This window comes from Mustela erminea, chromosome 6 (assembly GCF_009829155.1).
Source record: "Mustela erminea isolate mMusErm1 chromosome 6, mMusErm1.Pri, whole genome shotgun sequence".
Lineage (NCBI taxonomy): Eukaryota > Metazoa > Chordata > Mammalia > Carnivora > Mustelidae > Mustela > Mustela erminea.
The window spans coordinates 73,234,736-73,247,249 of NC_045619.1; the positions used below are offsets into that span (position 1 = coordinate 73,234,736).

A 12,514-nucleotide genomic window follows, 5' to 3' on the forward strand; every position below is an offset into this window, starting at 1 on the left:
AACAGCTTGTCTAGCAAGTAGTCAAGCTGGCTTGAAAATCTGACTCTGGAGCCCCTGCTCTTAATTATGTTAGTGCCTGCTGTTGGTTTATTAATTCCACTTGAGAGAGCTATATTTCTTTTGGAGGAAAAGTTCTTTCCAACACTTGTTAAGGTACTATAAACAAATATCCCTAATTAACATCATCAGGAATTTGAAAGCAAGAGTTTAATGATATACAGACAATTCACCTTTGAATCATGGGGATTTGATGATGCCTTTGGGAAAAACAAGTTACATAAGTGGGCTTGTTTGTAGGACTAGTTGAAAATTATAAGCTTATAGAATTTGGGGGGGTAGAGGTAGATCTGCAGTCCTATGAATTTTAACAAATAGATTCATGTAACCACAGCCACGATCAAGATGCAGAACAGCTTCATCACCCCAGAACCTCCCCTGTGCTGTGCTACTCCTTTGTAGGCATACCCTCCCCCACTCAATTTCTGATAACCAATCAACTATTCTCAATCACTGTAGTTTTACTTTTTCAGGAACGTCATGTAAATGGAATCAAACAGCATATAACCTTTTGAGGTTAGGTCTTTTCTCTCAGCATAATGCCTATGAGATTCATCTAAGTTTTTACATATATCAATAAGTCTTCCTTTTTGTTAAGGAATAGGTTTCTACTGTGTGGGATGTGCTATAGTTGTTGTTTTTTATCAGTTCACCTGTTGAAGAACATTTGGTTCATTTTCAGATTTTGGCAGCTATAAACAGAGCTGTTATGTACATTCATGTGTATTTGTATTTTTGTGTGAACGTAAGTTTTCATTTCTCTGGGACAAATACTAGGAGAGTGGGAATTCTTAGTCAGATGGTATATGTGGGTTTAACTTTTTCAGAATGGCCATACCATTTTGCCTTTCTTCTAGCAATGTGTAAAAGTTCTAATTTCCCTTCATGCTTTCCAACACATGACATTATCAGTATTTTTAATTTTAGCCATTCTGACAGGCGTGTAGTAGTATCTCATCATGGTTTTGTTTGTGTAATGGCTAACAATTTTGAACATCCTTTCATGTGTTTATTTGCCTTCCATATATTTTCCTTGATGAACTTTGTTTGAGGTTTTTTTCCACTTTATTAGTTGTATTATTTCTTTTCATAGGTACGTTTTGAGAATTCTTTATATATTCTGGCTACAAGACCTTTGTAAGATAAGTGATTTGCAAATGTTTTGTCCTAGTATTCGGCTTGTCTTTTCTTTCTCTTTAAAGTGTCTTTTGCAGAGTACAACACTTTTCATTTTGATAAAGTCTAATGTGTCAAAAAGAAATTAGAGAGTTGGGGAAAGGCTGGAATGAGTTAAGGGGGTCAAAAGCTACAAACTTCCAGTTAGAAAAAATATAAGTCATGAAGATGTAATGTAGAGCATGACAACTATAGTTAATACTGTATTGCATAGTTGAATGTTGCTAAGAGAGTAGAGCTTTTTTTAAAGATTTTATTTATTTATCTGACACAGAGAGAGAGAGAGAGAACACAAACAGGGGGAGTGGGAGAGGGAGAAGCAAGCTTCCTGCGGAGCGGAGAGCCCGATATGGGGATCGATCTGAGGACCCTGGGATCACGACCTGAGCCGAAGGCAGATGCTTAACGACTGAGCCACCCAGGCACCGCACTAAGAGAGTAGATCTTAAAAATACTCAGCATATGCAAAAAATTCTATAACTCTATATGGTGACAGATGCTAACTATATTTATTATATATTATATACTTATTGTGATCATTTTGCAGTGCATGCAAATATTGAATCATTATATTATATACCTGAAACTAATATAATATCATGATACCTGAAGCTAATATAATATCATGTGTCAATTTTACCTCAATAATAACAACACATTTTATGTGTCATGCTTTTAATATCAGATTTAAGAATACTTTTCTATCCCCATGTCATGAAGATTTTTTCCTATATTTTCGTTTTAAAGCTTTATAGATTTAAATTTAGCTCTGTGTTCCCTTTGAGTTAAATTTTGAGGTATGAAGTTTAAGATGAGGTTTATTATTTTTTTTTACATATAAATGTCTGATTGTTCATCACTATTTGTTAAAAAGACTGCATTCCATTGAGTTGCCTTTGCACCTCTGTTGAAATCAATTGGCTATATTTGTTTGGGTGTATTTCTACACTCTCTATTCTGTTCTGCTGATTTATGTGCCTGTCCCTTTACCAGTACCACACTGTCATGATGAAGTCATAGAGCTAACAGGAAGCCAAATCTTGTAGGATCTTACAGATCTTTGAAAGGATTTTGGCTTTTGCTTTGAGTGAAATGGAGTTACTGGAAAATATTGAGCAAAAGAGTGACATGACTTTAATGAGGTAAGGATAAGCGTAGGAAATTTTTGCAGTCATCCAGATTTGAGGAGATGGTGGTTTTGGCCAGAATGATAGGTGAAGGTGGTAAAAAGAGGTCATAAATTATGAATGAATTTTTTTCTTTTAAAATTTTTATGTATTTATTTGACAGAGAGAGAGAGCACAAGCAGGGAGAGCAGCAGAGGGAGAGGGAGAAGCAGGCTCCCCGCTGAGCAGGGACCCCCCCCCCTCCCCTCCCAATGCAGGACTCAATCCCAGAACCCTGGGATCATGACCTGAGCCAAAAGCAGAGGCTTAACCATCTGAGCCACCCAGGTGCCCATGAATGTATTTTGAGAGTGGAGCCAACATGCCTTTTTAAAGGGTTGGATGTAGAGACAAAGAAATGAGGAGGAGAAAGGATGACTCCAGTCTAAGGTTTTAGCTTGACCCATTGAAAAATGGAATTATCGTCAGCTGAGATGGGGAAAGTGTCAGGTGAAGCAAGTTTTAGGAGGGAGGATCAGAACGTAAGTTTTGGATGTGTTGAATTTTAAATTTTGATTAGACCTCCAAGTGTAAAATATGGATGGGTTCTTAGACATGAAGGCTTAGAGTTCGGGAGAGAGATTTAGGGATAGAAATATAACGTGTGGATTTCTCAGCAGATGTACGTTATTTAAGGAATATCAGAGATGTCGTCAAGACCAGAGTATAGATAGAAAAGGTGGAGGACCAAGAACTGAGTCCTAGACTACCTCCGTGAAATTGGGGACAAGAAAGGAAACTAGCACAGAAGACTAAACATCCTAGTGGGGTGGAAAGGAAATAAAGAGAGAATGGTTCCTGGAAGACAAATGAGGAAAGTGCTATCTCTGAAGGAGGTTATCAACAGTGCAAATGCTGCTAACAGGTCAAACAGTGAGGAAACTAAATAGACTTTTGGGTTTAGCATCAGTCACCTCAGTGAGAGAGGTTTCCATGGAGTGGTGGAAACAGAAGTCTGATTTGGAGTAGTTTAAGAGAGACTGGATGGAGAGGAGTTGAAGACAGAGAATAGAGACAATTTTTTTTTTTTTTTTTTTTTTTTTAGTTTATTTGCAAAGAAGACCAAAGAAATGAGCAGGTAGCTGGAGCTAGGGGACAAAATGAACTCAAGAGAAAGTTGTTGGTTTTTATTCTTTTATTATTTTTTAATGTGAAAGAAATAATAATGTAACAGTGTATGTGAGTACTGATTGCTGATGGGTGACCTAGCAGGGAGGGAAAGTTTAATGATTTAAGAGGAAAAGGGGAGAATGCTTAGAACAATTGATTTCCTTGATTGAAAGAGAGAACAATGGGACCTGGTACCAAAAAATGGAGGGATTGCCTTTAAAAAGGAGCAAGGAATAGGATGCCTGGGTGTCTCAGTCGGTTCCCTCTTGATTTCAGCTCAAGTCTTGATCCTATCAGGGTTGTGAGTTCAAGCCCTGTGTGGGGCTCCAGGCTGAGTGTGGAACCTACTAAAAAAAAATGCTGATTTGGGGGCACCTGGATGGCTCAGTTTGTTAAGCATCTGACTCTTGATTTTGGCTCAGGTCATGATCTTGGAGTCGTGAGATCGAGCCCCACATCAGGCTCTGCACAGGGTGTGGAGTCTGCTTAAGATTCTTTCTCTCCTTCTCCTGGCGCTCTCACAACCTGTGTGGCCCCTACCCCCCATTCTCTCTCTCTCAAAGGAAAAAAAAAAAAAAGGAGCAAGGAAGTTTCATCTTTGGCAATACCTGGAAAAGCAGAGTATGTGGATGTAGACGTAGGTACTTTGTTAGGTGTGAGCAGAGAGAGTCTTTCCAAGTCCTCTGCAGGCTGCTTCATTTTCCTCACTGAAGCAGGAAGCAAGGCCAGTAGCTGAGAAGAAAGATGGGGGAGGTGTTATGTTTTGAGGAGAGAGAAGTAGTGAAATAATCACCTGGGAGTGAGTCACTAAGGTAGGACGGGCTGAAGCAGGAGGAGGACATCCCTCAGGAAGAGGAATTCCAGGAATCAAGATCATCTGTGTACATATTGAGAATGCCAGGAATTAAGACTAGACCAGAACTTCTAGAGATACTGGTGGTAAGCCTGGAGCTGAAGTCTTGGAGAAATGAGGAAGAGAATGTGTTGGTGTGTGAGAGCTGACAGTGCCCGTGCTGGTAATGGACAGTATGGAGGGTTTAATGCTACCCTGCTGCCGCTCCCTTGTCCCAGTGAAAGCTACTGTTATTTGTGTCCCCCCAAAATGTATATTTATCAGCTCAAGCAGAAAATCTCCTAATGACTTGAGGTTTGAAGCAGAGGAATTTCAGGGGAAGTGGGAGGGAGACTGCTCTGGAAGCAGCCATGTGGAGCAAAAGGGGCACCCATTCCACCTCCAGGCCAACACTTGAGAGGGTTGCCGGGGAAACAGTGTCCCCAGGGAGAGTCAGGTTTCCATTACATCGAGGTAAGGAGTGCACTACACACATCTGTAAAACTGATATGATGCCTGCTGTGACTCCATATGCTCAGTCCGTGGATATCAACTCAAATGCATGCCTTATCGTAAGGAGCATATACACTTAATTTCTCTTTTTGAGGACTGGAAATGTTTTTTCCATGATTTCAGATGTTGGATTATTATGTTTGTCAATGAGAAATAATATAACAGCTTTTGAGTAGCTCTGAAAATGATGTCAGTTGATCTTAACACAAAAATATTATTAGCTTTTTTGAGATTAGAGAGGTGATAAGGTACAACATCTTTATAATCCCAAATATCCAGATGTTGGACCTCATTTGGACACAGCTTCAAAATAGTACCTTCTTTGTGATGCCTTCGTTTCTGCATTAGACAGTGTGAAGGGGCATTAACTTCTGGCCTGAGATGATAGTTGCATCAGTTTCCTGTGTGATAGCCAGTCATTAAACCAGTGCCAAATGGGGAATTAAATGGGAAACTGCAGGGAAGGTCAAGCCAAAGTTAGAAATGGTGAGAGAGCATTGCTCAGAACATCCTGTAGAGATAGAAACTCAGAAACTGACAAGTTTTAAAGAAAGTCTATTTTTAAAGTAATCCTGCATAGTCTACTTTTTTAAAGGTAATTAAGTTTTTATTAATTATCATTCATCATTTAAAAATAATAAGCAGTAGGGCACCTGGGTGGCTCAGTGGGTTAAGCCTCAGCTTTCGGCCCAGGTCATGATCTCAGGGTCCTGGGATCAAGTCCCGCTTTGGGCTCTCTGCTTGGCAGAGAGCCTGCTTCCTCCTCTCTCTCTCTGCCTGCCTCTCTGCCTACTTGTGATCTTTCTCTGTCAAATAAGTAAATAAAATCTTAATAATAATAATAATAATAATAAACAGTAAAAGGCAGCCTGCTTTTCTAATGTAAAATCAGTATGTTTATTATATATATGTATATATATTTCTTTCCTCTCCCCTTCCCTCCCTTTCTTCTCCCCTTCTCATGCCTTGCCTTCTCCCCTTCCTTTTCATATCTTTGGAATAGTCAAAATACCAGCTTTCTGCCTCTTGGAATGTAAGAAGAAAGATATGCACACAGTCCCTTTTCTACACATTGATTCTTGGACTAAAAATAGCCTGATTCAGTTTCAAACTTTACTCTCACCCCAAGCTCAGGTTTTGCTCTCTGTGCAGACTCGGTAGAAGAAGTAATGCACAATCAGCATTTCAGCTGGAGTGCTTAGTGGACAATTTTAATCTTTTTTTTTTATATATCTTGACCTCTATTTCCAAAGAACATCCTGGTTGGCAGGTCTAGCCTGATTAAGATTCTGCTCAGGCTTTTAATTCTCCTAAGGGAATTTATAGCTTAATCTAACAATCAAGAATACCTGAATCTACTCAGAACTTAATTTCTTGAAGGTTAGAGGAAACTTATACTTGAGCAAGGCAGAGAGGGCAAAGAAATGAGTGAATTTAGGGATATAATGAATTTTGATGTATATATTTTGAATTATACTTTTTAATGCTTAATCAAATATATATACATATGTATTTTTTAAAGACTTACTTATCTGTTTTAGAGAGAGTGCTCACACAACTGTGTGCGTGGTGGGGAGGGGCAGGGGGAGAAGGAGGGAGAGAGACTCTCCAGCAGACCCCCACACTGAGCACGGAGCATGATGTGGGGCTTGATCTCGTGAGCCTGAGATTACTACCTGAGCTGAAATCAAGAGTCAGATGTTCAACTGACTGAGCCACCCAGGTACCCCCAATATTTTTTTAATGATTTTTTTAAAGATTTTATTTATTTATTTGACAGACAGAGATCACAAGTAGGCAGAAGAGTTGGGCAGAGAGAGAGATGGGGAAGCAGGCTCCCCGCCAAGCAGAGAGCCCAATGTGGGGCTCGATCCCAGGACCCTGGGATCATGACCTGAGCCGAAGGCAGAGCCACTGAACCACCCAGATGCCACCCCCTCACCCACCAAAATATATTTTAAAAACTAAATGTTGTAGAGATGCCTGGGTGGCTTAGTCGGTTAAGTGCCTGATTTCAGCTCTGGTCCTGGGATGGAGTTCTGAGTTGAGCTCCCTTCTCAGTGGGGTGTCTGCTTCTCCCTCTGCCTCTGCCCCTCCTCCTGCTTGTGCTCTCTTTCTCTCACACACACTCTCTCTCTCTCTCAAATAAATAAATAAAAAATTTTTAAAATGTTATAAACCAAATAATACTAAATGTATTAATAGACCCAAACTTTAACTTGCAATTTGAGTTAGAGTAGAATACTATGTATCCCATAAGAAAGGCTTACATGTTGATTACCTTCTTAACTAGCTTTCTCATAATCACTTACTTTTTCAACAATAAATTAAAAGTACTTGGATTTAGAAATAGTTCTCTGATAGAGTTTTGGTTTCATTAAAGCGATCTTTCAAGAGACAGAATTGTAATTAAACATCTCTTCTGAGAATACCACAATATAAAAATCCTCACTACCTGCATTACATTGAAGAAATTTAGAATATCAAAATATATTTCCTCATGGAAATATGGGATTTGACACACACTATAACCCCACAATTGTTTTTAAACAAGGTAGAGATTTGGCTACCTGTACAGAGTAGCCAAATTTTCTAGCCAATTTTCTAATTACCACAAAATTAAATACTGAGGAGTAAGGTTTTATAGAGTAGGGTTGAGCTTGAGGGGATCACAAAGCAATGTAATATCTAAGACTTTTTTCACATCCACAACCCCTCTTGGGCTGCATTAAGTTTCTAGGGCTGCTGTAACAAAGTACTTCAAATTCTGTGGCTAGAGAATAGGTCTTTAGTTTCTGAAGCCCAGAAGTCTGTAGGTTACTGGGCTATAGTCAAAGTGTGGACAGAGCCACAGTCTCTCTGAAGGTGCTGGAGGAGTGTCGGTTCCCTCTCTTAGCTTCCACCCTTTCCCGGATTCTAGAACTGCATTCCACGCATACATTGGCTCAGGACCCTGTCTTCCACCTATCAAAGTCAGCATTTTAGCGTCTCGCTTCAGTGTCATAGTGCCTTCTTCTTTGTCAAATCTTCCTCTGCCTCCCTCCTATGAAGACACTGTGATTACATTTAGGGTCTACCTGGATAAGCCAGGATAATCTTTCCATCTCAAAATCCTTAACCTAATCACATCTGCCAAGTCTCTGTTACTATATAAGGTAACATTCGCAGGTTCCAGGCATTAAAACTTGGATATCTTTGGGGGTTATTATTCAGCCAACAACATGGGTGATACCGTCCAATAGGAAATGCATCACTAAGAAATGATAAAAGAAAGAACAGAAGATGATAAATATGTAACTTTTGCTAGTAATTATTTCTTTATAGATTATATTTTATAGATTATAGATATTTTGTAGATATATTTTATATCTATAAATATAGATATATTTTATAGATTATATATTTTATAGATTATGTATTTATAGATTATATTTTAATCTATTAAGGGCACTTGTCATTAGAAAACATAAGACATGTCAAAAATAATAGGAGTCAAAAGAGTAGAGTTGGTGATGCCCATTTACTGTGGTGTATTCACCCATCCATTTACTCTGCATCACCCTTTCTGCTGGGGCTAGTCAGCAGAGAAGGGCAATGAGTCACTCCAAGGTCAGACAGTGTTATTACCTAACTCTTATTGTGATGGGCAAATCCACCAGTAAGCTTCAGACTGAGAGAAATACTATTGAGTTGGCAAATGCTTTCGATGTGTACGTGCAGATAGTCATATGTAACCACGGTTTTCACACTCTATGGCAAAGAGAGAGATGAAAATGAAATGAAAAGAGAAATGGGAATTCTGTGTTGTATTTTAATGTGCTGCAAAGGGGCTCCTGGGTGGCTCAGAGGATTAAGCCTCTGCCTTCAGCTCAGGTCATGGTCTCAGGGTCCTGGGATCGAGCCCCACATCGGGCTCTCTGCTCAGTGGGGAGCCTGCTTCCCCCACCCTCCTCTACCTGCCTCTCTGCCTAATTGTGATCTCTCTCTCTCTGTCAAATAAAAAAAATCCTCTGTGCTGCAAAACTTCTTCATAAATGACCATTCTGTTAAGGACTCTGTGCAAATGCTGTGCCAAACACTACTGAACATACCCAGCATATGCAATGCAATGTGTACCTCGAAGAGACTGTTTGCAGGGATAAAATAAATATATAATTACGTACAGTACTGGAAGGCACTTTTCTCTCTCTGGGCTGCTCAGGACAGTTGCCTGAATTAAAGCAGAAAACACCTGCCTGACATCTTCTCAGTAGTACACAGCCTGATCAGTGCCCTCTGGGAAACATCCAGGGGCTACTACTTGGTTCTCCAGAGAAGTATTATTAAAGACTTACTGCCAGGTTCTTCTTTGTTTATTGTAACAAATATCTTAGATAACCTTGAAATTGATCAGTTCTCTATTAACAATCCATGAGTTGTACCTCTCTCTGAAATACCTAGAGGGTATGATGGAGGTTGAATAATGTATTTAATATAATTGTGAAGGTTGAGCTCAACAAGAGCCCTTATGAAGTCCAACTAGATTCTTAGGCCTCTGGTCAAACTGCTTCTGGAAACAGACTTTTCCTGACATATTTCACCAAATCATAGGCTAAAAACCTTCCTACTTACCCTTATTCTTGGGCAAATAGGCCTGGGCATCTTAATCTTTTAAAAAAAAAAAAAAAACTGAGTTGCTGGGCAGCTGGGTGGCTCAGTCCTTAAGTGTCTGCCTTCCGCTCAGGTCATGATCCCAGGGTCCTGGGATTGAGCCCCACATCGGGCTCTCTGCTCCGCAGGAAGCCTGCTTCTCCCTCTCTCTCTGCTGTTCTCCCTGTTTGTGTTCCTTCTCTTACTGTGTCTCAGTCTCTCTGTCAAAGAAACAAATCTTTAAAAAAAAAAAATTCAAAAACTGAGTTGCTGGGAAAATTTTATTGAAGCCCAGCATAATAATAGTTCATGTTGGATAAAGCAGATGTATAAAAGGAAAATTGTATTAGGAAAAAACCCTGAAAAGTGTATTATTTAAAACTTTGTAAATAAATGAAGTTAGAAGCTTTGGGTTTCGTTTTTAGAGCTAGGTGCAGATTTTGCAAGTATTTTTTCCTGCATAGTTGCTGCCTTTTAACATTGGTTCTGCACATATGAGCAGAGTCATGTTAGGCGAGTGAGACGGTCTCTTGGGGGCTCAATATTGTTATCTGTTAAATGGAGCTAAGAGTAACACTTAGCTCCTGGGCTGTTGTGAGGATTAAATGAATCCTTACATGTGACACACTTGGAATAGCACCTGCACATGGTTAACACTGAGTTGGAGTGAGCCATTTTATTATTTCATTGTTGTTCAAATATCTTTAAAAAATATATTTAGGATTATTTCTCTAGAAAAGCATTCCAGAAGTAGAATTATAACATCAAATGATACAATGTGTGGGGTTTTTTTTGTTTTGTTTTGTTTTGTTTTAAGATCATATGTATAGGGGCGCCTGGGTGGTTCAGTCAGTTAAGCGGCTGCCTTCGGTTGGGGTCGTGATCTTGGGGTCCTGGGATCAAGCCCCACATTGGGCTCCTTGCTAAGTAGGGAGCCTGCTTCTCCCTCCCCCTCTGTCTGCTGCTCCTCCTGCTTATGCTCTCTCCCTCTGTCAAGTAAATAAATAAAATCTTTATTAAAAATATAAAGATCATATGTGTAGCTGTATTGCTTTCTTAATTGATTAAAGCAATTGATGCTCTCATCGTAATAGAAAAGAATTCCCATTTCACTGAGCCCTGGCAAGCATTAAGCTCTAACTCTTTCAGGTTGTTTATTTGCTATGTGCACAGTGACATTTCAGTTGTAATTTATAAGGTCATTGATGGTAGAGACATGATTTATCTTGCTCATCTCTGTATCCTAGCATAGAGTTAGGCATATAGCAGACACAGAAAAAAGAACAGATAGATGAGTGAGAAATTGACCACTTTCATTAAATTGTAGAATAAATAATGAATAAATCCATTTATTAATTAAGAAATAATTTATGTTCCTTAAGGTTTTGCACATCTATTTATTAGGTTTTAGTGTTTCTATTACATATGTATCTGTTTCAAGAAATTGATTTTTCTTTTTTTCATATTTATTTATTTTTATTTTAATTCCAGAATAGTTAACATAGTGTTATATTAGTTTCAGGTGTACAGTACAGTGATTCAACACTTCCATACATTACTCAGTGCTCATCATGGGGAGTGTGCTCTGGATCCCCCTCACCTATCTCATCAGTCCTCCCCTCTGCTTGGAGTTGATTTTTTTAATCATTACTGAGTCTTTCTTCCAGTTTGTTATTTGCCTTTTGATTTTATTTTACTTTTGACCTGCTGAAGTTTTGGCAGTTCTGTTTTTAAATCTTCTGCTTATACTCCTATGAGATTCCTCTTAGTAATTTTAAGCACAGAATGTTTTTCCCTCTTTTTTCCATTCACCTTCTCAAAACTATGAAACTTTAACGCTCATTTATATCAGTTTTGATGGTTTTATTTTTACTTTTATTTATTTTTTAAAAGATTTTACTTATTTATTTGAGAGAGACTGAGAGAATGAGCACATGTTGGGGGCAGAGGCAGCGGGAGAAGCAGACTCCCTTCCCTCCGAGCAGGGAGCCCAGTGTGGGACGCCATCCCAGGACCCTGAGATCCTAACCTGAGCCAAAGGCAGACACTTAACCAACTGAGCGACCCAGGCTCCCCAGGTTTTTACCTAAAGCATTTACTAATGCTTTAGTCTATGTGAGATTCAGTTTGGTGTATAGAACAATGTGAGTTTAAGTTAAAAATCTCCCCTGAAATGCTTAAATGTCTACATACCGTTTATAGCATGGTGCCCCTCTTTTAGATTATCCTTCTATATACTTTTTTTTTTTTTTAAGTAAGCTCCACACCCAACATGGGGTTTGAACTCATGACCCTGAGATCAAGAGTCACATGCTCTGAGTGCTGTCACAGTGGATGTTCTCACATCCACTAAGCCAGCCAGGTGCCCCTTCTTTTCTATAATTTTGATTTAAGTTTATTATAAACAGTTAAAACTGGGAGAATCAGAATACATTACAGGTTTAAAAAAATAACAACAACAAAACCCAGAATATTTTTATAATGTTGGAGAATAAAAGAAATGAATGAATTGTTAGTAATTTTCAAGTCAAGATAAAGAAGCATATTTAATGTTATTAATGTTTTCTACAATACACAATTTTTATGATTTGACATAGTTCTTTAAGACATGATTGACAAGCTTTTAAAATTAGCTTCAGTCCTTCAGTTAAGGGTTTATAATTTTGTTAAGAGACTCAGTGTTTTTACTTTAAATATTAAAAATACAATACTGGGGCGCCTGGGTGGCTCAGTGGGTTAAGTACCTGCCTTCAGCTCAGGTCATGATCTCAGGGTCCTGGGATTGAGCTCTGTACTGGGCTCCCTACTTAGTGTGGTCTGCTTCTCCTTCTCCCTCTGCTCCTCCTGCCATACCCACCACTTCATTCTCTCTCTGTATCAAATTTTAAAAATCTTAAAAAAAAAAAAAATACAAGACTTGGGGCACCTGAGTGGCTCAGTTGGTTAGGTGTCTGCTTGTGTCATGATCCTGGGGTCCTGGAATTGAGTCCCATAGGGAGCCCCATTGCAGATTCCCTGCTCAGCGGGGAAT

The 12,514-nt window shown here is 39.0% G+C and overlaps 1 protein-coding gene across 12 annotated transcripts in view; it reads left to right on the plus strand.

Annotated features, from left to right (window-relative positions):
• The window catches only part of BICD1 (BICD cargo adaptor 1), a 221,608-nt gene that overhangs the window by 107,366 nt on the left and 101,728 nt on the right, over positions 1–12,514 (plus strand). The window lies entirely within an intron of this gene.